Source organism: Hypanus sabinus, chromosome 2 (assembly GCF_030144855.1).
Source record: "Hypanus sabinus isolate sHypSab1 chromosome 2, sHypSab1.hap1, whole genome shotgun sequence".
In the NCBI taxonomy this organism is placed as follows: Eukaryota; Metazoa; Chordata; class Chondrichthyes; order Myliobatiformes; family Dasyatidae; genus Hypanus; species Hypanus sabinus.
In genome coordinates, this window is record NC_082707.1 from 125,999,790 (window position 1) to 126,027,611 (window position 27,822).

Genomic DNA, 27,822 nt, shown 5'->3' on the forward strand with positions numbered 1-27,822 from the left:
CTACGTGGTTCATGGTATGTAAATCATGCTGGATAATAATTAATGACTGATTTACTTGCTGCCATATAACATACATGGCTGTGGAGTTTTAAATGTGACCTTTTTTTAAAAAAAAAAAGAGTAAATACATTCATGTTATAGAAAACGTTTACCCTCAGTACTTGCACTTGAAATTTTCTGGCAACAAATGCAGGAGGTACTACTGATCTCTTGCTCTATTCACTTATTAGTTTTCTTCTAAAATGACAGATAAATAAGCAGCATCCAACCATATCCTAGAGTGGAGGTCCATGATAGTTCTTACAATCAACAGGTAACAAAAAAAATAAATTCTTCTACATATACTTAATTTATCTTAAAATGCCTTAATACATGTTAAAGCCATACAACACCTTCCACAGACAACAGGGAGAGAGTGTTCTCTCCTGTCAAACCACCCAAGTATCTGACAACATTGAAGTATAGGTAACATATCTCACAAAGAAACTCAAAACTGCAGTACGGTAATATATCTGAAAAGCTAATATCAAAATTCAAATATTTAATGAAAACTAGTATCAAGAATGCCAGTATGTTAAGCAATAGCTACATCTGCATATACCTTATTTTAATGATTTAAGTGAAGGGATAAAGTTAAATGACACAAGATACTGGACAGATCAAAAGTCCTCATTCATTAATTTCTCCTTCAAAAGGTTATAGATTATCAAATAAGAGTCATGGAGAGGGACTCAGTAAAAAAATGACAACTATTTTGCCTACATGAGATTCTTAAAAATAGCAAATTGGAAGCAAAATTGGTTAGGCTAACTGCCATATTCTTCAAGGTAGTACTTTGGAATCTTTATCACCCAGTCATAAACACAGTCATATTATCAATTCAATGACATGTCAAAAAGATAAACCTGTTAATGTGGTACTCCTTCAGGTCTGCACCATGCCACCAGCCTGGATTTTCTTGTTCAAGTACAACAGTTCTTTTAACGACTTAAGAGTTTTACATTTCACACATCAAAATTACACAAGTTGTAACAAAGAACTTTAATAACCAACTTTTCAAAATATTCTAATTATGCACCATTCATGGCAGCTCTCTGAAAAAGTATAGACAAGAAGATGTACACTAAAAACTATTGCTGAGTTAGCCATGCCCAGAAAAGATATTAATTTTGATTGCCCTTTTTAAATCATATCAAACCACACTACACAATGATATTCTATCCTATCTCACTTCAGGAAGAATTTTAATTAAAAAGCATGGAGCTTGAAACAATAAACTCTGGTCTCTGCTGAAAACAGTGAAGGATGGGGAAAAAAAAGATCATTGTATGAAATTCAGAAACCTCATCCAAAAGACCAAACAATGCAAGACAAACTACATTACATTTACAGCAACCTCTACATGTAACTATTATAAAGCAACAAGTCACCTTGACTATTTTTACAATCACTTCTTAATTTATCTGATTATAGGTGCTGCTTTTAGTATAGAATATATACTACACGTGTCAGCCTCTCAGTTTGTAGAGAGGAACATTCAAAGTCCTAAATGCAAATGTAAGATTTTGCCTAATATGTGTTGGATTTTACTCCCCATCAAGCAAATAGTTTCAATCATATCTACCAACGCAGTTACATTATCCCTCCTATCATTTTCTTTCATCCACACTGAGCCAAGCTAATCTTGAATGCTGGCATGCATAGTCCTGTGAAACTGGGAACAAAAATCCACTGGGTCAGGATTTGAAGAACTTTCTCCTGCCATTTGCTCAAAATTTCTTGCATTAAATTTTCATTTATATCTACTTATTTTTGATCCTAAAACTACCACAGGTCTAATTATCCAGTCGCGTAATTTGATTGTATTAAAACACTTGCAATGGTCCAAATTTTAAAAGAAGTCATATTCCTTATATAACACTGTATGGCTGTGAATTTGCAATATACTATCCCACAAATATTAATATCCTACTAATATTGTGCTATTACAGCTCACAGCATTCAGGAGTCTGGAGTTCAACTCTAGTGCCGTTCAGTAAGGAGTTTCTGCATGGCTCCCCGGTGGAATAAGCGTGTTTTCTCCAGGTGTTTTGCTTTCATCCCACAGTCCAAAGGTGTAGCAGTTATTGGTCATTGCAAATATTCCTGTGATTAGGTTAGGGTTAGTCAGGATTGTGGGGTTGCTAGGGTGGGGTGGCTAAAAGGACTGGACAGGCCTACTCCATGCTGTATTGCTAAATAAACAAACAAGATTTGGGTTGCTTGAGGTAGAGATGGATTACCCTCATACGAAGGACAAGTAGCGAATTCTAGAGTGTGAACTGGTAGCAAAGGAGGAACGACAATATTTTTCATTTTAAGAATGGCATGTGACTTAAAGGGAAACATGTTGCTGTTCAGTTCTACCTGCTGACCTCACCATCTAGTTAAGAGTTTGTGGATATGTGAAGTATTATTGAAGCAGCTTTTACAAGTTGTTACATTACATTGTGCTTAATGTAACTACTGTGTACAGCAACAGCAAAAAGAACCTCAGGAGGAAGTCTGTATGAATATCAGCATCCTCATTTTCAAGAACAGGAAAATAACTAGATTAGCTCAAATCTATGCCAAGACATTTGACTATTTATTTCCAACTAAAGATTTATACTTTCTCTCAGAATTGCTTCCAATAAGATGTCCAGCAAAGTTAAACTAATTGATCTGTAATTAATTACTTTATTGCATCATTTCAAAACAATGGTAGCTCTCCATCCCCCCGCTACCTTTCCTGTAGGCAGGGCTATTAAAAAATGATTCTATTTTCTTTCTTGCTTCTTAATAGTCTGAGACATTTTCTATCCAGGCCTTGTGATTTATCCAATTTCAAAATCCAATAAACTTACTGCTTTTCTACTTTCACCCACCCAGCATCAGCATTTCACCCTTAACTATACACATCAGCATTGGATATAGGTGGACTGGTCAGGTAGTGGCAAATGGATTTTAATTCAGACATGTACACGGCAATACACTGAGGTCAAGGGAAGTACAAAAGAAAACAGAATATTGTGGAGACTGCAAAGTGTTCATTAAGAATCCTTCCTTATCTGCCACCTCCATAAATAAGTTAACCTGTAGCTTCCAGTGGGCCCCAACTCATTTCTAAATGCCTTCCTTCTTAAAAGTAGTTAAATATTTGCATTTTTTTTTTAAAAACCTTTAAATATTTTTCATGCCTTCCCTTTTATTTGCCAATTTCATTTCTAATTTCAATCCTTTAAGTGATCGGTATCCAACATGAACTTTCCTTGCCATCCAGACAGCCCTAGATCTGACAATCTCACCTCCTTCCCTTGTTGGAAGATGTTTACCCTGAACCCTGATTCGCTTTCTTCGTTGTCTTCCATTGCTTGGAAACCGATTTATCATCATGCAGCTGGTTCCAGTCCACTTTTGCAAATTCAGTCCTCAGCCTAAAAAAAAATTGGATTTAACCATACAAACCCTTGCTCCTATATTGACTTTGCTTTTTTTTCTTATTGACTTTGTTTTTTTCCCCCATAAAAATGCTAAACCTAACTGATTTCATATCTCTCAATCTCAGTTTCCTTGCTGAGTGTGACTTTCACTGCAAGAAGAAGAAAACCTGTAGTACATCATTCCTAGGCTGTGCCGTCAGAGGCAGGAGGACATCACAAATATAACCTTTGAAAATAAGTGAGTTTACTGAGAAAAATAGCATGCATTGTGACAGATGTTTATTTTCCAGGGCCCAAGGAGTTTATTGCTAATCCCAGTTGTTTTTTTTTAAGCACAGCAGCATGACCAAGACTTAGGTTCTAAGGGCCAAGACTCGCTTGTGACCAAGTTAAACTTCTAACCGATATACCGTGATCAGCCTCTTCTTATATAAATAACAGAACATAAAGTTCTTATTGGCCCATGATTTGATCAAGAGAAACAACAGGATAATTAAAAATTCCAGGTGTGCTGAATGCAACTGAAAACATCACATGCAGATGATGTCAAAGTGTAGCAAAACAGTATTAATGTTAGAAAGCAGCCAGGACTATGGGAATGACAGTAGGAAGATGCGAGAATTTATTCCTCAGTCTTCGGTTCCTGTAACTTGTTTCTCTGCAATTTGTTATGTATTTTTCAATTGTAAGAACTGTACCTGTACTGTAGAAATCAATTATAATCTGGTAATTTTTTATTATCAGAAGCAGGTGTATTATCACCAGCATGTGACGTGAAATTTGTTAATTTAGCAGCAACTGTTCAATGCAATGCATAATCTAGCAGAGAAAAAATAATAATAAACAAAATTACATATATTGAATTTATTTTTTTTAACTGCAAAAACAGAAATACTGATATTAAAAGAGGTGATATAGTGTCTAAAGATTCAATGCCCATTTAGGAATCAGATGGCAGAGGGGAAGAAGCTGTTCCTGAATCACTGAATGTGCTTCGGGCTTCTGTACCTCCTACCTGATGGTAACAGTGAGAAAAAGGCATGCCCTGGGTGCTGGACGTCTTTAATAATGGATGCTGCCTCTCTGAGACACCATTCCTTGAAGATGTCCTGGGTACTTTGCAGGCTAGTACCCAAGATGGAGCTGACTAGGTTTATAACACTCTGCAGCTTCTTTTGGTCCTGTGCAGTAGCCTCTCCATACCAGACAGCAATGCAATCTGTCAGAATGCTCTCCATGGTACGACTGTAGAAGTTTTTGAGTGTAATTGTTGACATGCCAAACCTCTTCAAATTCCTAATGAAGTACAGTCACTGTCCTCTTTTTAACTGCATCAATATGTTGGGACCAGGTTAGATCCTCAGAGATCTTGAAGTTAAAAATGCATTGAGTTTTAAGTCTTTGTCAAGAATTATTTTGTCTGAATTAAATGTGCATTACTAAAACTAGAAAACTAAAAGTTTTAAAATAAACTATTTAAAACTACATTGTTAGCTGATAACATCTCATCCCATCACTGCTGAGCAGGTAAGGAGAGAGTTCAGCAGACTTCACCCAGGCAAGGCGGCGGGCCCAGGTGGCATCAGCCCGAGCGTACTTGAGGTGTGTGCTACTCAGCCGGGTGCAATCTTTCAACACATCTTTAATCTAAGCTTGGAGAGGGTCCCAGTGCTGTGGAAAACATTCTGCTTAGCTTAAAGACAACATGTCCCACCACGCCCAGTGACTGCAGACCAGGGTACTGACTTCACATTATGAAATCATTAGAAAAACTGATCCTGACACACACCATTCACTAGACCCCTCCCCTCCCCACTGCAATTTGCTTGCCAATCACATACTGGACGCTATTCCTGCTCCAACAGGCTTACACCCATTTGGATGAGCCAGACAGCACTGTAAGAGTCATGTTCTTTGATTTATCCATTGCTTTTAGCACCATATGACCTGCTTTACTAGGAAGTAAGCTCACAGAGATGCAGACGAATGCTTCACTAGTGACCTGGATTACAGACTACTGGTCCAGGCAGTCACTGTATATGAGATGCAGAGCCATGTATCAGAAACTGTGGTGAGTAGCACAGGGTCACCTCAGGGGACTGTCTTATCCCTCTCTTCAACTATGAGTCCTGCCACCTGTAGAAGTTTTCGGACAATTCAGCAGTTGTGGGGTCTATCAGCTAGAAACAAGAGGCTAAGACAGAACAGTAGTGGGCAACTTTGTTGAATGGTGTGGGCTGGCTGAATCACCTGCAGCTCAACATCACTAAGACAAAGCAGTTGGTGGTGGATTTCAGGACAGGAAGATGAAAACACCCTGCATTACCATCTCCAACAAGGGAACAGGCGTGGAAGTTGTCCAGGACTAAAAGTACCTGAGAACTCACCTGGACAATAAACTGGACTGGACTGAAAATATAGGGGCTCTGTACAAGGGACAAAGCTGACTGTACTTCCAGAGGAGGCTCTGGTCATTCAATGTCTGCAGAACTATGCTGCAGATATTCTACCACTCAGTGCTGGCCAGCATTCTATTCTGCACTGTAGTTTGTGGGGCAGCAGGGTGAGAGCAGCTGATGCCAAGATCAATAAGCTCATCAGGAAGGCTGGTTCTGTTCTGGGGAAAGAACTGGATTCCCTAATGATTGCGTCTGACAGGAGGATGTTGTAGAAGTTGCAGAGCATTATGGACAAACAATCCCTCTCGCTCCCTCCATGACATACTGGACAAACAGAGGATCAGCTTTTAGTAACAGACTGATTCCAATGAGGTGCACCACTGAAAGCCACAGGAAATACTTCCTCCCTGTGGCTATAAGACTCTACAACTCCTCCTCATTAAGTATATGGTTTCATGCCACATCTGTATTTTGCAATATTGCTTTTTAAATACACATATTGTATTTTTTTTTCATACCTCAATGCTTACACTTTGTATTTTAAAGTACATTTTTGACTCAGCAACTTTGCAACAATGATATCCTTCGGGATAAATAAAATTTTAACTTATGCTTGGTGGGGGTGGGGGAGAACCCACTACTCAAACAGTCATAATTGACAACTGAACCCTGTCATGGAGACTGAACAATGAAGTAAACTAGTCCTTGAGGTGTATGTAAATTTATACTGTATAATCTTTCAAAGGTGGGGATATCTGTGCATACTTGGATCACTGTTCGATTGAAAAGTAAATTTTCTTCAACTTTTCACAAATTCTTCAGTTAATTAACTCTTCCTGAAGATATTAATACCTCTGCATAGGGATTATAGACACTATTCCATTACTGGCACTTCACATTTATATACAATTAAATCTCTCTTCAGTCTCCTGTGCTGCCTCATTAGTACACGTGAGCTTTGCCACTAATAAAATTAGCTGATTTATTCCTATAATTTTCAATATTGATTACTATACAATGTTAAATGTAAAATACAATCAAACTCATGAGAAGTATCTTTTTTTTACAACACACACACAATGCTACAGGAACTCAGCAGGCCAGGCAGCATCTATGAAAGAGCAAACAGTTGAAACCTCAGGCCAAGACCCTTCATCAGGACTGTTAGCTATGCAATTTAATCCAATAAGTCACCAAAATGGGTAGTACATAACAAGGCTTTCCTACTCTGTGAGATTAAACCTCAAATTAAGAATTAACATCAACGCATACACAGTTCTTCAAATCCAGGACAGGCTGTCGACAGCATCCAGCAGACACTGGGTCCTCAACATCTCCAGAAGGCTCGCAGAGATTCACAGACTCATGCCCCAGCCCACAGACCCTGACATCTGGACCTCTGATTCAATCTTTAGGCTTGATCCTCAGCATCGTACCCAGGACCTGCTGATCACCAAAACAATAGACCACAAAATTCAGTCTTGCCAAAGATGGGACCCCAAATATTAGGCCTCAAACTCTGATCTCTCCAATCTGCAAACCCAGGGCGTCATGCACTCAATTCCCTCCACCCACAATGAATTCTAACTCCACAACCCTCTGACAATTCACTGACCCTGTCAGTGGTTAGAAGGGCAACCAGAACCCTTGTCCTTGCTGGTCAGCCATCCTGACACTCAACCACAGCTATCGCACAAATGCGTCATTGACCATCAAATGTGGAACAGAGGATTACACTTCCACTAGACCTCTAATTCCTCCCATACACCTGTCCCTAAACCCAAATCTAACCTACAACTCCACTCTCAGCGCTCAAATGCATCCCTCTAAACTTAACAAAAAATCTAAATCTGGGCCGTGACTCAGAGGCCACAGCTCAGCATCATCCATTTCCAACTAACCCCTGCAATTCCGTCCTTAAAATTTAATGATTTTCTCCAACCCTCTCATTCTTTAAGATAACTCACGGCAAATCTCTTCTCAAACTTAACTTCACCCCACCTTGTTTAGTCTTTATCACATTTTACCTCAGGATCTCGACTTACATTGACAACAAGTGTTCCTTCTTGAGGTAAATCCCAATGTAGTGTTCCAACCAAAACATCAACAGATTCTTTCCTCCCACAGATGCTGCTTATCCAGCAGATTAATTATACACAGTTGGCCCTCCTTATCCGCGAGGGATTGGTTCTGGGACCCCTCGCGGATACCAAAAAACGTAGGTGCTCAAGTCCCTTATTCAACCTGTGTCAATGTGGTGGACCTTGGGACCCGTAAGAATCCCAGACTTTATTTAACCTGTCTCAGTGCGGTGGACATTATGATCCAGCGGCAGAGCTCTGTTCACGAAAATAATCATGATCACGATTGAAAATAAAGTGGAAATAATAAAGCGATCGGAAAGAGATGAAACGCCATCGGTCACTGTAAAAGCATTAGGCTACATCGGTCAACAATCGGAACAATTTTAATGGATAAAGTGAGAAAGGCCCTGCCCTGATGAAAGCTACAATTATTACTAAGCAACGCATGGTTTAATTACTGGGTTTTGGAGTTTTGGGTTTTTGATCCTCCACATCAACCCGGCACAGATGGAGAGCGCATTCGGAAGCAGTCTGTCACTGGATCGAACTCGGGAACTTCTGTTCCCAAGCCCGGCGCTGAAACGTTTGTTCTTAAGTGTTTTATATGCATAGAAAGGTAAAATATATACTATATACTAAGACAAATGTTTGACTAACTGAAGCTAATACCAGATGTACCTGTTCCGACTAAGAGAACTTCAGACTTTTTTATCCCAATCCATGATAACCCACACACATCCTCCCGTATACTTTAAATCATCTCTAGATTACATCTAATACCTAATACAATGTAAACGCTATGTTAAATAGTTGTTATACTGCATTGTTTAGGGAATAATGACAAGAAAAAAAGTCTGTACATGCTCGAACAACAAGTGCTGTAACAACACTTCCGGGTTTTTGCGATTCGCGGTTGGTTGAATTCGCGCATGCAGAACTCGCTGATAAGGACTGTACATTGTTAATTAAAACATTGCAGAATTACTTTGATTTCCTGAGGGGACATGCCAAAGTAGCTGTGAGATGTTTTCAGTAGTGGGAAGAGTCTTAAATGAAGGGATGTAATCATAAGGCTGAGACTTGACAACCTGAGTTACAGGTGAAGGTTGACTAGGTTAGGACATTACTTCCTAGAGCATAGGAGAATGAGGGAGGAGGGGGAGATTATTACAGGTATACAAAATTATGAGGGGTATATGTAGGGTAGATACAAGCTGGCCTTTTCCACTGAGGTTGGGTAAGACTACAACTCGAGGACATAGGTTAAGGGTGAAAGATGTAAGGGGAACTTGAGGGAGAGCTTCTTCACTCAGAGTGTGATGCAAAAAAATACCGGTTTGATTTCAACATTCAAGAGAAGTTTGGGTAAGTACATGGATGGGAGGGGTATGGAGGGCTATCCTCCAGGTGCAGGTTGATGAAACTTGGCAGAATAATAGCTTGGCACTGACTAGCTGGGCTGAAGGGCCTGTATGTGTGATGTAGTACTCTACGACTACTAGCTCAAAGAGTCTCATCTAGTTGCCATATCTCTCTGGATGCCTCAGTTGGATCATCCTGTTGTTTGTTCCTGTTGAGACGAGCCGGGGAGGGGGGGGGGTTTGGGGGGGGGGGCAGTTGGTGAGAGATGGTTCAGATGGTGGAGATACAGAGAACATCTCTACCAAAGCAGTGGATTTGGATTCTTAAGTTTGTGTGCAAGAAACTCAAAGTTCAAATGTCAGTGTACTACTGATTTAGTGTTTCAATGTAGAAGAATCAAACTTCAATCCTCACTTATGCTGAAGCAAAACAACCAAAAACACTGACGAAAGAATATCCAAGAGCACTTTTTTAGTATCCTGTACATTATGAATCCTTTGATCAATAGATTTATGATTTTTTTTAAAATGTCCACCCTCATCACATTGCTATTTGAGATATTAATGTAAATTTTCATTAACCTGATACTATGAGGAATTTTATCTATTAAATTAAAACTGTACCATTGAACGTAACTCATATTTCCAAAATAATGAAGAAACAAATGCACCACAAAATTTACTGTCAGCCAAATTATTGAATCTGAATTTTTGCCACAAAAATAAACGTTTTCAGAAATAAAGCTTCAATGATTATACAACTAATGTAGCTCCTCTAGAAAGTGAGTTTGAGGAATTAATAATGGAATACTTAACATTACAAGTGAATTAAACTGATATTGTGCAGTCTTAAATATAGACTTTATCAACAACATCCCAGAAATTACTGCCAATCAGAAATCAGAACAGTTGGGAATGAGCAACTGTGGCAAATTACAGTTGCAGGTAAATGAAACTGAGCCAATTGTTGGAAGTGACAAGTCTCAAAATATTGCCAAAATTCCCTAGATAATATTAGAGAATGTTCAACTTGATTGAAAATACGTATTGTCCTTTTTCAGAAAGGAAGCTATAAAGCCAATAAAAACTCTAGCTTATCATCTGTCAGAGGAAAATTGTTATGGAAAAGTTTTTTTGCTACACCATACTGCCCATTAACAATGAAAGTTCACAGTCTGGAAAATAGGGACATCCTCTCATATCCTGTGACTCTCACCAAAACTAGTAATCAATGTTGCAATCACCGTGGTCCTTAATATACCAGCACAGATATTGGTTGAATGAAGATTTGACTCCTACCTAAGCAAAGACCTGGACCCACTGCAATTTGTCTATTGTGAATGAAATCTCACCGGCTCTCCACTTGGCTTGGACCACAAGACAATAGTAATATGAACATCAGGCTGTTGTTAACTGATTGCAGTTCAGTGTTCTAACACCATCATGCCCTCAGTATTAATCAGCAAGCCTGGACCACCATACCGACCTCTGCAACTGGATCCTTAACTTCCACATCATGTGACCATAGTCAGACCGGATCAGAAATAAAACTTCTTCCTCACTGACAATGAACACAGGCTCATCTTAAGGATGTGTGTTTAGCCCGCTGCTCTCCTTTCTACACTTTTGACTATGTTGCTAGGCACAGCTGAAATGCCACCTATAAATTTGCAGTTGTCACAACTGTTGTTGGCAAAATCTCAAATGGTGACAAGGGGGCATGCAGGAGAGATCAGTTGGTTGAGTGGTGTCACAACAACCTTGCACTCAGTAATGCCTAGGAAGGGGAAGCCAGAACACATACTAGTCGTCAAAGGGTCAGCATTGGAAAGGGCAAGCAGCCTCATCTCCGAAGATCTATATTGCCCAACATATTGATGCAATTATGAACAAGGCAAGCCAGTGAATATATTTCATCAGGATTTTGAGAAGATTTGATATGTCACTAACAATTCAAGCAAATTTCTGCACATTTATCACCGCTTGGTACGGAGGCAACAATGCACAGGATTGGAATAAACTTAGCCAGCTTCATCATGGTCACTAGTCTCCCCACCATTCAGGACATATTCAACAGATGATGCCTTAAGAAGGTGCCATCCATCATTAGCAACCCTCACCGACCAGGATATGCTCTCAATGATACCATCCAGAAGGAGATACAGGAGACTGAAAACATATAGTCAACAATTTAGGAACAGCTTTTTCCTCTCTGCCATCAGATTTCCAAATGGACTATATATTTTGCACTTTATATTTCTTCTGTAACATAAGGAATTTCTTGTGTACTGCAACCATAAATTTCACAACATACATTCAATGGCCACTTTATTAGGCATACCTGTTCGTTAATGTAACCTCTAATTAGTCAATCATGTGGCAACAATTTAATGCATAAAAGCATGCAGACATGGCCAAGGGTTCCAGTTGTTGTTCTGACCAAAAATCAGAATGGGGAGGAAATGTGATGTAAGTGATGTTGACCATGGAATGTGCCAGACAGAATTTGAGTATCTCAGAAACTGCTGATCGCCTGGGATTTTCATGCACAACAGAGTTTACAGGAACAGAAAAAACCTCCAGTGAGTGTGCAGTTCTGCGAGTGAAAATGTCTTCCAATGAGAGCAGTCAGAAGAGAATACCGGAGTGATTCAAGCAGACAGGAAGACGATAATCACATTACAACAGTGGTATGCAGAAGAGCATCTCTGAATGCACAGCATTTTAAACCTTGAAAGGGATGGGCTACAGCAGGTATGTCAGTGATAACATATCTGATTCTGAGGTAAAGCTCCTGGTCCTCAGGCAACAGTGATCCCTGTCCAACGTAGTTCTGAGTCCTGAACCATCTGCAGCAGGCATCCTAAGGCAAAGAAAAATGCCACCAACACAGCATCCAGAACATCCTTCAACTTCAATGGAAAAAAAAACACACATGAGCAAGCCAATATCAGGGTCATCTCCCAAGTCAATGTCCTCAATATTAAGACCCAAGCTGCACTCAGGTACCTTCTCAGACAATATCATCACCTAACACCAGACTACTAAATAGACACTCTTCCAAGCTCCTTCATGGGAAGAGATTGCCAGGTAAACAGAGTGAAATATTGAAGGATACACTCAAAAGTTTCTTCAGGAAGTATCATTTTACCCACAGACTCAAGAGAATCGTTGGCTCATTACCAATCAAAAGTGGAGATGTATTTTGGATGTAGTATCTTGAATTAATCCATTAGGAGAGAATACAGACACTTATGCTGTGTCAATCACTACTTACCCCATCACTTGAAGAATCTGTATTTCCATATATCTGCAACCAACAAAACTGAGTCTAAAATTAAATAATCTTCAATCTGGAAGGTCTACTACTTACAAAGTAATAGCAGAGCATATCAAAAAATTCAAGATGTTCAATGAAAATTAACACGGTTTTGTGAATGGTAAAAAAAATAAAGGAGCAAATTTTTGAAATTCCTTGAAATAGTACATGGGAACCAATGGATGCACAATACTTTACTGAGGTGACACATCAAAATTAATTGCAGAAAATAAGACCTCACAGTACAACAGTACAGTGCTGGGTAGCAGATTAGTTAACCATAGGAAACAGAAAAAGCATGTAATCTATCTTTTTATCTAGTGGGTAAGTGGTGTGCCAGGGAGATCAGAACTGGAATCTCAACATTTTACAATTTGTTCAGGTAATTTGGTATGCGTGTTAAATTTGATGACACAAAAATAACTATGATGACTATTAGTTTTTTTTTGTACATGCACCATAGAATGCAACCTCTCCAACTGCATTACAGCTTGGTATGACAACTGCTCTGCCCAAAACCACATGAAAAAAAAAGAGCTTAAGAGTACATACCACCTGGCTCAAGGACAACTTCTATCCCACTATTATTAGGCTTTTAAATGGAGACCTCTCCTGCACAAGATAAACTCTAGATCTCCCAACCTCACACTTTATTTGTCTACCTGCACCACACTCTCTGTAACTACAGCACTATATTCTGCATTCTGTTTATTACTACAATACACTTGCACATAGAATTAAATGTTATTCAAACAAGCTAGTGTGGCGACCCACTTTCTGCGCAGGCGAACCAGCTCACAAATAGCCAGCGCACGGGGAGAGACTTTGGTAATGCACCTCTGACATTATTTCCGCCCGGAGAGGGCGGGCGCTAGGGATTAAATGCCAGCGCCTCTAAGTTTGAATAAACTAGTCTCGAAACGACTTACCAACTGCGTGTCGTTATTTCAGCGCTGTGTGTAGCACATCGCTACACTAGCATTAAATATAAAAGGAATTAGGAAAGCTAACAAAGTTATTTATTACTAAGAAATTGAATACAGAAGGTAAAAAGATTATGTTTTCGTTACCTAGGATATTGCAAGAACACTTCGGACATCTTATTTAAAGGCTCACAAATACACTGGCATTATTCATAGATTAATTAAATGACACAACATTGAAATAGTGCCCATCAGCCAAAACTTCAATGCCAATCAAGTGCCTATCCACCCTAACCTCATTTGATAGTGTTCAGCACATATCCTTCTAAACCTTTCCAGTCTCTGGCCAAGCATTGTAATTTTATCTAGATTCATCCCTTGTCTGGTTTATTTCAGAGACTGACTCAACATTTGCAATGGGCTAGCTGCCTCACAGAACAGGCTGAAGAAACCAATTTTGGATCTGTGGATGTACGAGACTAAGAAGGGACTAGATTGACTAAAGTGAAGCACAAAATCTTGGGTATCGTGAGAGGGCATTTATCTTAAGATAGAACTGAAGGGGAGTTCACCCATTTTAGACAGATGAGACCACGTTTTTCCCTTTAGTTGGGTCATGAGGCTTTAGGTGGTAGAAGCAGAGTTTTTGAACATTTTGAAGGTGTATGGATGGACACATTATGCAAAAAGGTGAAAGATTTCAAGTGCTAGAAAAAAACATGGAGTTGAGGTTGTAAACAGACCAGCGCCAATCTTTTTAAATGGCCGAGTAGGGTCATGTGACTGGTTCCAGATCCTGCTCCCAGTTTGTATAACTTACTGTTTCACAAATCTCACTGCACCCAGACACAGGCTACACTTTATCAAGGTCTTAAAAGAATGTGCAAATATACAGAGCTCAGAGTCTACCATTACCTGACCCACATGCCAACAGGGGTTAACCGCCTGGCTTTTCTTTCATCAGACATATGTTAAACACGCAGTTTCAGTCAAAAATGCAGTGTGAAGTGGTTGTGCAAGCATGCAATTTGGTTTCCATGGGGACAACTAGCACACTCATTGATGCTGATACCCAAGCAGGACACTTAAGATTTTACCATGCAGCAGTACCGTAGCATGAGCAAGTTTTGTTTGCTGCACAAATAAATTGATTTTCTGGAAAAATATTACCTTATTTAATAAGACCATTTATTCAAATATAAATATTAAATATATAGATATTCAGCCCTGAAGCTAATATTTTGCTAGTAATTAATTCACTGAAACTACCTTAAATATGCTGTTTGACGCATGTACATCAGTGTTGCAACATTAGAAAGGAATTACAGGGAAAATGCAAAGAACATAATGATATTTAACGTCACAAATATATCCACATTACGTTGACTGTCATCTAGGTAAATGTCCATCCATTCTTATTTCTATACATATGCACTTCATTAATCCACTGGGTATTTTTTGCGTCATACTGCAGGAAAGCAAAGGATTGTTTCTCCCCAGCAACAACTGAAGAATTAAATTACAGTGTCATTTAACAAACATTTCATCCACACTAAAAATAAAATTCTTTTCAATGGTTCTAGAATAAGCTACTAAAATATAGGTTTCAACAACGGTGATGATAATTGGGTACCAGTTACAACCAGAAGATACATTTGAGGCAAAGATGCATTTAAAGAGAAGCAAAAAAATATAGAAAGGGCCAAGAAAAACAGGACATATTGTTTGGGTTAAGCAAAGTGGATGAAGGTCACTTGAATATCAAAGGCACAGAACTATTGGGTCAAATGCCCACATAGTTTTTATGCTACAAATTCAATGTTTTATATTCTTCAAATTGAACTCAAATCAAAAGATGATTTTCAGTCAAATAACAAAAATTTCAGAGATGATGTTATGACTTCCCACAACAGCAGTATGAATGCATAATAATGCTTATGAAAAGCAAAAAATGTAAATCCTACCTGAAGCACAGAATGAAAATGCTATCAATTAAAGAATATTGCAAGAAATTCAGTATGAAAGTGGAGTTATGTGGCTGTGCAGAGACAGGCCAGTGTTCATAGTCCACACAGGATTGGATGGAGTACACTGAAAGAAGCCTTATCAGCTTTTTTTCCTCCCTCCATCATAATCTCGTTCCCCTTAAAAGACATTTCTAAATACTAATGTACCTCAGCTTGAGCTCAAGAAAGCAAATTTCGCAATGTTTCACTCTGGGTCAGGGAGTTTCTCCTGAACTTCCTGATTTTACTAATAATGATTTCTTTTCTTACACTCCTTGCTTACCATAACCTCCACCCAAAAATACTAGAAAACATTGTCTAGTTTTTTTTTACATTTACAATTAAGACCTGCAAGAGATCAGATTACAATTCAATACACTAATTTCTAAAGTGAAGGTTCTGTTATTATTACTTTGTACTTTTATTTGTCCTTCCCCAGTGCTTTAATATTTTTCAGAAATAGATACCAGAACCTAAAATGTATCCTAAGCAGGGAACCTTTAGAGATGAACACAATTTCTGCTTTTTAAGTTTCTTCCAATGAATAAGAACCAAAGCTGTTGCAGCTTGAACATGGCCTCATATTTTACTACATTTCTATTTTAATGTACAACTATGCTATTTAAGCTTTTATTAACCAAGAACAGCATGGCCTACTTATTCTTCCCATCAAAAAAGCACATCACACAAATCTATATTGAAACACATTTGCTTTTCACACACTTATTCTGCAAGGTAACTAATGTTTTCTTGTATTTTGGCAAAATTCCCTCAATATTAACCATACCCTTAAAATTCAAATTTAATTTCAGAAATGTCCAAATCATTCAGCTAACTTGTCAACCATGATTCCAACAATATTTGCGGTAAAATACCACTTCTGTCAATTTGAAAGACTCTTCATAACTATTACTGTGTTTTCCATTACATAGCTAATATGTTCTGCAAATAAACTTCTGAATCTAAAAATGCTGATCTTCAGAATGGAGTCCCTAGTGTACATTTTATCAAAGGGGTTTGAAGGTCAGTGCAGATCACATTCACTGCTTTACTCCAACCTTTTCTATTACCATGTCTAAAGGATCCAATAAAGCTTGCTAAACATTTCTATTGCTTGTGAAATCTGCACTGACTATTTTTGTATCCTTCTCCAGCTAATTTATAGTACATATGAGTGCTTGATGGGTGTGAGCCTGTACTCAATGAAGTTTAAAACAGTAAATGGCTATCTCATTGGAACCTAATGAATATTGAACGCCCTAAATTGAGTGGACATGGAGAGGATGCTTCTAATAGTGCGGGAAAGTACAGCCTGAGAGCTCGGCTTTAGAATACAAGGACATTCCTTTAGAACTGAAATGGGAAGGAATTTCTTCAGCCACAGGGTGATAAATCTGTGGAATTCAATGCCACAGACAGCTGAGGAGGCCAAGTCATTGAGTATACAGTATTTAAAGCAGAGATTGATAGGTTCTTGAGAAGGAAGAGACAATAAAAATAAAAGAGAAGTATAACATAGCAAAGATGAGCGGGAAACCAGAGGACTGGGAAGCTTTTAAAGAGCAACAGAAAATAACAAAAAAGGCAATACGCCGAGAAAAAATTAGGTACAAAGGTAAACTAGCCAAGAATATAAAGGAGGATAGTAAAAGCTTCTTTAGGTATGTGAATAGCAAAAAAATAGTTAAGACCAAAATTGGGCCATTGAAGGCAGAAATGGGTGAATTTATTATGGGGAACAAGGAAATGGCAGATGAGTTGAACAGGTACTTTGGATATCTCTTCATTAGGGAAGACACAGACAATCTCCCAAATGTAATAGTGGCCAAAGGAACTAGGGTAAAGGATGAACTGAAGGAAATTTATATTAGGCAAGAAACAGTGTTGGATAGACTGTTGAGTCTGAAGGCTGATAAGTCGCCGAGACCTGATGGTCTGCATCCCAGGGTACTTAAAGAGGTGGCTCTAGAAAATGTGGACACATTGGAAAAAATTTTCCAATGTTATATAGATTCAGGAACAGTTCCTGCTGATTGGAGGGTGGCTAATGTTGTCCCACTTTTCAAGAAAGGAGGGAGAGAGAAAACAGGGAATTATAGCCCAGTTAGCCTGACGTCAGTGGTGAGAAAGATGCTGGAGTCAATTATAAAAGAGGAAATTACGACACATTTGAATAGCAGGAGAAGGATCAGTCTGAGTCAACATGGATTTATGAAGGGAAAATCATGCTTGACTAATCTTCTGGAGTTTTTTTGAGGATGTAACTATGAAAATGGACAAGGGAGAGCCAGTGGATGTAGTGTACCTGGACTTCCAGAAAGCTTTTGATAAAGTCCCACATAGGAGATTAGTGGGCAAAATTAGGGCACATGGTATTGGGGGCAGAGTACTGACATGGATTGAAAATTCGCTGGCTGACTGGAAACAAAGAGTAGTGATTAACAGGTCCCTTTCAGAATGGCAGGCTGTGACCAGTGGGGTACCGGGGTTCAGTGCTGGGACCGGGGTTCAGTGCTGTTTACAATATACAGATGAAGGGATTCCAAGTAACATTAGCAAATTTGCTGATGACACAAAGCTGGGTGGCAGTGTGAAATGTCAGGAGGATGTTATGAGAATGCAGGGTGACTTGGACAGGTTGGGTGAGTGGGCAAATGTTTAGCAGATGCAGTTTAATGTGGATAAATGTGAGGTTATCCACTTCGGTGGCAAGAACAGGAAGATTACTATCTAAATGGAGTCAAGTTAGGAAAAGGGGAAGTACAGCAAGATCTAGATGTTCTTGTACATCATTCAATGAAAGCAAGCATGCAGATACAGCAGGCAGTGAAGAAAGCTAATGGCATGCTGGCCTTTATAACAAGAGGAATTGAGTATAGGAGTAAAGAGGTCCTTCTGCAGCTGTACAAGGCCCTGGTGAGACCCCACCTGGAGTATTGTGTGCAGTTTTGGTCTCCAAATTTGAGGAAGGACATTCTTGCTATTGAGGGAGTGCAGCGTAGGTTCACAAGGTTAATTCCTGGAATGGCGGGACCATCACATGTTGAAAGATTGGAGCGACTGGGCTTGTATGCATGGGAATTTAGAAGGATGAGGGGATCTGATTGAAACATATAAGATTATTAAGGGATTGGACATGCTGGAGGCAGGAAGCATGTTCCCGCTGATGGGCGAGTCCAGAACTAGAGGCCACAGTTTAAGAATAAAGGGTAGGCCATTTAGAACAGAGATACAGAAAAACTTTTTCACCCAGAGAGTGGTGGATATGTGGAATGCTCTGCCCCAGAAGGCAGTGGAGCCCAAGTCTCTGGATGCATTCAAGAGAGAGTTAAATAGAGCTCTTATAGATAGCGGGGTCAAGGGATATGGGGAGAGGGCAGGAACAGGGTACTGATTGTGTATGATCAGCCATGATCACAGTGAATGGCGGTGCTGGCTAGAAGGGCCAAATGGCCTACTCATGCACCTACTGTCTATTGTCTATTAATGGTCAAATCGTGGAGCACACTCAATGGGCCAAGTGGCCTAATTATGCTCATATAGTCTTGTATTGAATTATTTTTAATTCAAAAAATCTTTTCAAACAAGTTTGATCATTCCATGCTTAAAACTTGCCAGGTCCCACACCTGGAACTCCCTACTCATCTTTCCTGTCTCCCAATTTCAAAAAAAAATCTTAAAATCTACCTAATTGATCAAGCCATTCGTTCCGAGTGATGCTTGAGCGATGCCATTTTTCCCCCTTTACTAACGTGCTTGTTAAACACTTTGCCATTCTACATAAAAATGCAACTTGAGAAATGGAAGATAAACAATTAGCTGCAGAAGAACATCTAACATCTTGAAAAACAGGGGTGAAGTAACAGAAGATGGCATCAATCATGATTTGGAATGAGGAGGTCAAATAGATAGCTATAATCTTTTCTTATGATAATAAAGGAAGGCACCGTTGATTTTCCAATCACTGAAACTGCACTGCCAAGAACAAATTGCTTCCTGCACAAATGCAAGCTGCCAAGAAACTAATGTACCAGCATATTCCACCACAAGTATTAATTTCACAACAACATAAAATAATGCAAAATTCAACTTCAAGTAATTATATCAAGATGATTTTTTTTAATCAATTGTTCTCCTTTTTTTTCCAAATAACCTATATAGTGGCCTAAACACAAATTTTTCATACACTATAGAATTGGATAAAAATCAAAATGCATTTGCTCCAGATATCAGAGTCTGTTATGACCCACTTAAACCTTCACAGTGGGGAGCTCAGATAATGAACAGTTTCTAGGCCACGTAAGCACAATGAAGATCACAGAATCTAAAGTATGCTCGGAGGTTCCTGTTTGCCAGTACCGTATAACATTTCCAAACAAGTGGAAAACTACAGTTTGTTCAAGTAACACACTGGGAAAAAAGCAAGTATTTTATTAACAATTTTCAAATGAATATTTTCCTTCGCACTACACTATCCACGCTCTATTATAACAAAACAGTTATGGATACTTTACAATTTATTTATTAACTGGATATCACTATGCAAGTCTATCTCTGACAGCTATTATGAGTATCCACACTACTATGGATCAAGAGTCATATTTGGCCTGACCAGGCAAGGATTGAAGATCAGAAAGACATTGTGAATAAGATTAGATTGGAAAGAGAGAAGGTGCAAAGATATCTGGTATCATTTTCCAATAATCCCCAGTAATCAGGTGCAGTGAATAACTGGGATGGCAAATGGTACATGGGCCTTCAATGGAGCCAGGATATCAATCTGCAGCTACGTAAGCCATTCGAAAATTGCCCATACTGCTTGGCCTTCTTATCCAATAAGAATGTTCTTCCATCGAGATTGTGAGAGGAAGATTTACTGGACTTACTTGTGGAATGCCACAGCTAATATACACGGAGAGACTGTGTCTCTGAAACCTACTAAATACTGAAATGCCTAGGGATTTCTCTCCCCCCCCCCCCCCAAATAGAGAATGTGTCTAGGACCAGAGGGCACTGACTCAGAATAGAAAGATGTCCCTTTAGAACAGATAGGGAGGAATTTCTTTAGCTAATGGGTGGTGAATCTGCGGAATTCAGTCTCCACGGCTGTCTCTGGCAATAAGTCATTAGGTATATTTCAAGCAGTAGTTGATCAGGAAGGGTGTTAATGGTTACAGGAAGAAAGGAGAACTGAGTTGAGAGGGAAAGTAAATCATTCATGATCAAATGGCAGAGCACACTCGATATGCCAAATCGATCATTCTGCTCCTATGTCTTATGTTCTAATTAAGCCTAAATTCATTGGCATTTCAGAAAATGAGAGGGTACCTCACAGACAAAAAAAACTTATGTAGTCTGCACAGACCAAATGGAGGTGAAGGGTCCAGAGCCAGATACCATTTGGATACAGGGTAGGCCATTTCAAACAGACATCAGGAGAAATATTTTATCATCAAGAAATGTGGACCTGTAGAAATCACTACTACACAAAGCAGTGGAAACCAACAAAGGAGGTGAAAGGAGGCAGGAACAGGATAGTAAGATGATTAGCTGCGATCATAATGAATGGTGGGATAGGCCATTGGGCCAACTTGCTTACTGTTTTATTAGGAGAGAATCATAAGTATCAAACAACCTCAAATACATTTCCCATCCCTCCCACAAAGATATCTCCATAATAGAACTATAAAGGAGAGAATCAGAGTGATTAATCCAATTAATATTAGTCTTCAGATAAAGAATCTAGATAACTCCCACACTGCAGCATACTCCAAACACTTTGAAATATTATCTTCCTTGTTGAGTAATAAATTAGGGACATTGACCAATTTTTCTTCATCATGCAACATAGTCATTCATCAAAATGATAAACTCCAACACTGAATATCAATTAAACCTGACATTCTAGTGTGCAAAGAAAAGATAAAGCTTTATTTGTCATATGTGCATTGAAAGATACAGAGAAATGCATTGCTTCGCCTAATCGAATAACCAACAATTGTAGTGGGGGCAGCCTGCAAGTACTGCCATGATTCTGGCACCAACATTGCATGCACACAACTTACTCACTTTAACCCTAACCCTTCAGTAAAGGTAAGTATAGAACTGTGCCTCTAGGTAACTTTTGCAGTCGGCTTGCTGACTGTTAGTAGAAACCATTTAGCAGAAAATTATGCTGGAGAGTTAGTAATGGGGGACAAAGAAATGGTGGATGTATTTTGTGTCAGTCATCACTGAGCAGAATGCCAGAAATTCGGGAGTATTAGGGGGCAGAAGTGAGTGGAGTTGCTATAACTAAGAAGATGCTTGGGAAACTGAAAGATCTGCTGGCAGATAAGTTACCTAGAGCAGATGGGTACAGACCAGGTTCTGAAAGAGGTATCTGAGGTGATTGTGGAGGCATTAGTAATGATCTTTCAAGAATCACTAGATTCTGGCATCTAGTGAACTGGAAAATTGCAAATGTCACTCCACTGTTTGAGAAGTACGGAGGCAGAAGAACGGAAATTATAGGCCAGTTGGTCTGACTTCAGTAATTGTGAAAATATTGGAGTCCATTATTAAGGGGGGGGGGGGGGGTTGAGGATACTTGAAGGCAGTATAAAGTAGGCTAAAGTCAGCATGGATTCCTAAAGGGGAAATGTTGCCTGACAAACCTGTTGGAATTCCTTGAGGAAATAACAGGTAGAGTAGACAAAGGAGAATCAGTAGATGTTCTTTCATTGGATTTTCAGTCGACCTTTGACAAGATGCCACTCATGAATCTGTTTAACAAGATATAATCCATGGTATTACAGGAAAGATACTAGCATGGATATATTTCCTGACCGGCAGAAGGCAAAGAGTAGGAATAAAGAGGACCTTTTCTGGTTGACTACCTTTAACTAGAGGTGTTTCACAGGGGTCAGTGTTGGGACCTTCTCCTCATGTTATATGTCAAAGATTTGGATGATGGAATTGATGGCTTTGTGGCCAAGTTTGCAGATGATACAAAGGTGGAGGGACAGTTAGTGTTGAGGAAGCAGGGAGTTTGCAGAAAGACTTGGACAGGTTGGGAGAATAGGCAATGGAGGGTCATGCACTTCAGTAGAAGGGATAAATGTGTACACTTTATTTAAAATGGAGAGAAAATTCAAAACAAAGGCAGTGATGCAAAGGGTCTTGGGTGTCGTACAGGATTCCTTAAAGACCTACTTGCAGGATGAGTTAGTGGTAAGGAAGGCAATAGAAAAGCATTCATTTCAAGAGGACTGGAATACAAGAGGAAGGATATGTTGGCTGAGGCTTTAGAAGACATTGTTCAGACTGCACTTAGAGTACTGTGAGCAGTTTTAGGACCCTTATCTAAGATGTGATAGCAATGGAGAGGATCCAGAGAAGATACACAAGAATGATTCCAGGAATGAAAGGGTTAATGGAAGAGGGAGGAGCATTTGCTGGCTCTTGGCCTTTACTCACTGGAGATCAGAAGAATGAGGGGTAATGAAACCTATCAAATATTGAAAGGTCTAGATGGAATGGATGTGGAGAGGATATTACCTGTATTGGATGAGTCCAGGACCAAAGGGTCTCAGATTAGAGAAATGTCCATTTACAACAGAGAGGAGGAGGAATTTCTTCAGCCAAAGGGTGGTGAATCTGTGGAAAACATTGCCACAAATGGCTGTGGAGGCCAGGTCACTGAATAGATGTAAAGCAGATGTTGATAGGCTCTTGATTAGTCAAGGCATCAAAGGCTACGGGAACTAACAACACACACAAAATGCCAGTAGAACACAGCAGGCTAGGCAGCATCTATAGGGAGAAGCGATGTCGACGTTTCAGGCCGAGACCCTTCGTCAGGACTAACTGAAATGAAAGATAGTAAGAGATTTTAAAGTTGGGGGGGAGGGGGAAATGCGAAATGATAGGAGTAGGCCGGAGGGGGTGGGATGAAGTTAAGAGCTGGAAAGGTGATTGGCGAAAGTGGAACAGAGCTGGAGAAGGGAAAGGATCATAGGATGGGAGGCCTCAGGAGAAAGAAAGGAGGGTGGGGGGGGTAGCACCAGATGGAGATGGAGAACAGGCAAACAACTAAATATGTCAGGGATGGGGTAAGAAGGGGAGGAGGGGCATTAACGGAAGTTAGAGAAGTCAATGTTCATGCCATCAGGTTGGAGGCTACCGAGCCGGTATATAAGGAGTTGTTCCTCTAACCTGAGTTTGGATTCATTTTGACAATAGAGGAGGCCATGGATAGACATATCAGAATGGGAATGGGACGTGGAATTAAAATGTGTGGCCACTGGGAGATCCACTGGAAGTAGGTAGGAGAGTGAGGTTGGGAGGGATAATAAATCAGCCATGATGCAAAAGCACAGCAGATTTGATGGGCCACTTGGCCTAAATTCTGCTCCCATGTCTTAAGGTCTTATCTTAAAACTCTCCACAGTAGCTTATCTATGTGTTACATAATGCATCACTGTATTGGATATAGGTGGGCTGAAAATAAAAATAATATACATGGACTTCTCCCTTTTGAATGACATCATTTTTAGCTTTTTGAAAAATGACGTGCACTGATAGACACTAACATTTTGGGCAAACATCTTTTGTCCATCTGACTAAGCAGCTCTGATGTTCCTTTGCTTTTAAATTCCATTGATCAGCAATTCCTATGCGGTTTTCATTCCTCCCACCCCCATGCTCATAATCTAATCCATAGTGACTTTTATTGAGAGTATATCGAGCAAATCTTATTTGCCTTTCTTGCTTAATGCTAAAACATTGTCACTGACTGCTAGCTTTACCTCTAGGAGTCACCCAATTCATAGTGAAGAGGATGACAGCAGGAGGCACACAAGAAGCTGATATTCTGACATAGATTTTATAATACAATATCCCAGTCACTACTAAATTCAAGCTCATGATCTTCCTCCCCAATCCCCGCACAAATTTATAAGGAGACACTTATTTGATCCTGATGGTCACATCTTGGAAACTACCCACTAACCAAGCTACTTGTGACCAACATTTCTCTCTATGCTGGTGCTGGTTAGAAGAAAGAATAGTCCCAGGAATTATTTGATATTTTCTACCTATGAGAATAAGATTATCCTCCACTGTGTAATGGAGAATGCATGATTGCCATACACTGCCCTACACCACAGTGCTGAGAACAATAGGCAGACCAGGGACGTCCCAGGCCGCCCAAAGAAACCTAATGTCTCTTCTTTCCTTCCCCCCCCCCCCCGTACAGAGCCTGCAATCATAAAGTGATTTAAAGGTTGTTAAACATTATGGATGCCAGGATGTTAGATAAATGAAAGTGATAATATTGGAATTACAAGATAAATTGAAACACTTAGAGATTGTGTACGAGTATTAAGTGGTCAATTGTAATTGTTTGTGAACTTGTGTATCTTGTAAATACTGAGGAAAATATTTTATCACATCTCAAGGCGACGGTGACTGAATAAAACAGTGGACCCGTCAGCTGAACATTACACATTACAGATTGCAACACTTCGAAGGTCGTCATTATTTTAAATATAGTACATGCAAGCTTAAGGGCAGAAAATTAAAAACACTATATTCATTCACTAGGCAATGAACCAAAATCCTATCGAAGCCGGTTCACTGAAACAACAATGATGTCATTAACATCAGAATGCATCGTTATGTTGCATGCTTGCTATCCATAGCGAAGGCGACTTAAACTAGCACAACTTTTCTTTAAGCACCGCAACGATCACACCATTAAAAGCTGCTATCTCCCTTTACCCACCTGTATCCAATTTGCAGGCTTCTCACTGAGTGGGCGGCTGGTTGGAGAAGGCGAGTGGGTGTAGAAGGTTAATACTGTGATTCGTAGCCAACGTGGTAGTTACGGTGCCAGATGTTTACTCCAATCGGCCTCTCACTGGCTGAAACCGCCTGTCAAGAGCTTGCGAATGCTGCCACCCTCTTACCTCCCCACAGCAGGTCTCGTCCTTTCAACCTCCTGCGCCGAGCTCGGCTCGCTCTTCTTCCTTGACGACGGGCAGAGCCTAGCGACAGTTTGATTGACGTTCGGGAATCGGCCAATCAGATGCGGCAGCTCCGGCCGCAGGCTCCCTTCAGGAGGCAGGAGGGAGGACTGATCACCAGGTTGCAGCTTGAGGTGTTCAAGCACTTGCTCAGGTGGCGCCTGAGATGATGGCACTCAGCGAAAGAAACAAATGGCCTGCACCTACGCCCACGCTGTGAAATGAAGCTCCTAACGATGGCGATTAGCTGCCCAACACAGTCTTGTTTGCTTTCTAGCAATATAAACGACCCACAGCAATAGTATTGCAAAATTATCCGTTTGCTTCTTGCCATGAATGAACTTTGCAAGCCACGGTGGTGGTGGTGGTGGTGGTGGTGGGGGGGGGGGGGGGGGGTGCCGGAAATATTCATGGGACTGCACCAAAAGAATGCACGGACGAGTCACTTCTGGTGGCTACTTTACCTCTGTGTGTCAATGGTTACATTCTATACGACGAGGAAGGCAATCTCCATTAGCATGAAAATTACTGTGAACGACAGTGACTTCACAAATGGCGAAAGGATCAAAAATTTCCCAAAGGAAATTCAATAAGGATATTGTAATACAATGAAATAAAACCGCCATCAACACATTAATCTTATTGAACATCCATATGCAAAGGGTAGAAATAAACAAAATAATGTGCCAGAAGAGCAAGAAAGATAAATTTGCACATATTTTTGTTTAAATGTCATTTAATTTTAAGAGTCGTTTTCCGATCTCCTTCATGACTGGAGCGCAGAGACGCCAGAAAAAAAGCAATTTTCATGAAGTTTGTCTACACTCCTACCGCGGACCCGCATTTCAAAGTGGACATTTTCACTTGTACTCGAAATGTCTACAGTGAATGAAAAAAACGTGGTAAAATTGTCACACAGCAAGTTACCCAGACAGTAGCAGGTGAATGTTTCGCCGTCACCTCCAGCCGGAGACATTTGTTTGGCTGCCAGAAATGATTTCCATCTGAACCGAAGCGTTAAATATTTCACTGGGAGAAAATTAGATTATAAACGAAGCGACGTTCCCATTCAAACCGAGATATTGAACCTTTTCAGACAGCGATCCTTTCTCGGTGTCATTTTGCAGTAATTTACAAGAAATATATTAATGAAAACATTGAGTGTTTCAAAACAGAAACGACCAATGTAGAGAAACAGGCACAGCGTCAGATTCATTTATTTTCATTCAACCGGCCGTGATATTGTGTGAACAATCGTTGTATGTCTGTATAACCACCCAGTCCTGGCACAATAGAACGGCCTCAAATCAGTTTTGGCTTCTGATCCATTTACTGCCGCTTCTGAAGCTTGTTGTACTGAATATTATCATACCCACCCCCACAATATTTGTAACTTGTGTCATTCTTCTGTAACTATGAGGTGGGTAATCTTAGTATTTCAACGCAGATTTTTTTCACTGCTTCTGTACAAGCGCTGAACCGAAAAAAAAAACTGAGATCCGAGGAAAATAAACGATCTGCTACATCTGTGACAGTCTGCCACCAGCGGCAAGGATCTTTCCAGTGGCAGTGTATAAAGTTTTATGTTGAGCAGATTATTTTGATCCACTCGGATTCTTTCTAAGTATTCCAAACATTTCTGAGAAAATGTAAGATACCAGTAAGCAAAGTGTGTGTGTGTGTGTGTGAGGGGAACTGCAGTCACCGAGGTTAGCGCAGAGTCAACAAAAGAGGGACGAAAGCTGCAGCTTCGAGCGCTTACATATCCATGCAGAGACTCTCTCTCGTATTATTTCTCCTTTTCGTATTTAAAAAAAAGCTGTGGTTTCTTACCCGTAAATGTGCTGGAATTGCCCGTTTCTGAACTGAAGGGCAGCGAGGCTCTTTATTTTCCAGACTCCGAAGTAAGATTTAAGATCCGATCAGAGCGCCCGATTCGTCAAAGCAGCGGCTCGCCGATGTGCCCGCCCGCCTGCCTGCCTCAAAACCAACCCCCTGCCCTGAGTGCAGCCGGTTGTTCGAAGTTGCCGAAAAAGTTCAGGCCAATCCACCTCCAACGTCTGAGGTCACTGCGGCAAAACGTCGCGATACTCAAGTGCAGGCGAGGGCGGTTGGCTGTGCTGTTGCCGAGGAGCAGCACGCTGGCGAGCTCGGGCAGAGGGCGACTTAACTCTTTCAACTTTCTGAGCGGTTGCCGAAGGAACGGCTAATGTCGTAAACGCTAATATTGCAGTTTAATGTGTCATTTGTAGAAAATGTAAG

At 40.0% G+C, this 27,822-nt stretch overlaps 1 protein-coding gene across 17 annotated transcripts in view; it reads right to left on the minus strand.

Moving 5' to 3' along the window:
* Window positions 1-27,604, minus strand: part of sipa1l1 (signal-induced proliferation-associated 1 like 1) — a 392,549-nt gene extending 364,945 nt beyond the window's left edge. For 11 of the 17 annotated variants that reach the window (XM_059954439.1, XM_059954380.1, XM_059954404.1 and 8 more), the window contains exon 1: window positions 27,394-27,603. The gene's annotated coding sequence lies outside the window, so the exon portion shown is untranslated. Of the gene's footprint in view, window positions 1-25,319; window positions 25,534-27,393 lie in introns of those variants that run through there. The other 6 variants (XM_059954456.1, XM_059954432.1, XM_059954354.1 and 3 more) reach the window with 2 other exon arrangements.
* Window positions 27,605-27,822: the final 218 nt, after the last annotated feature.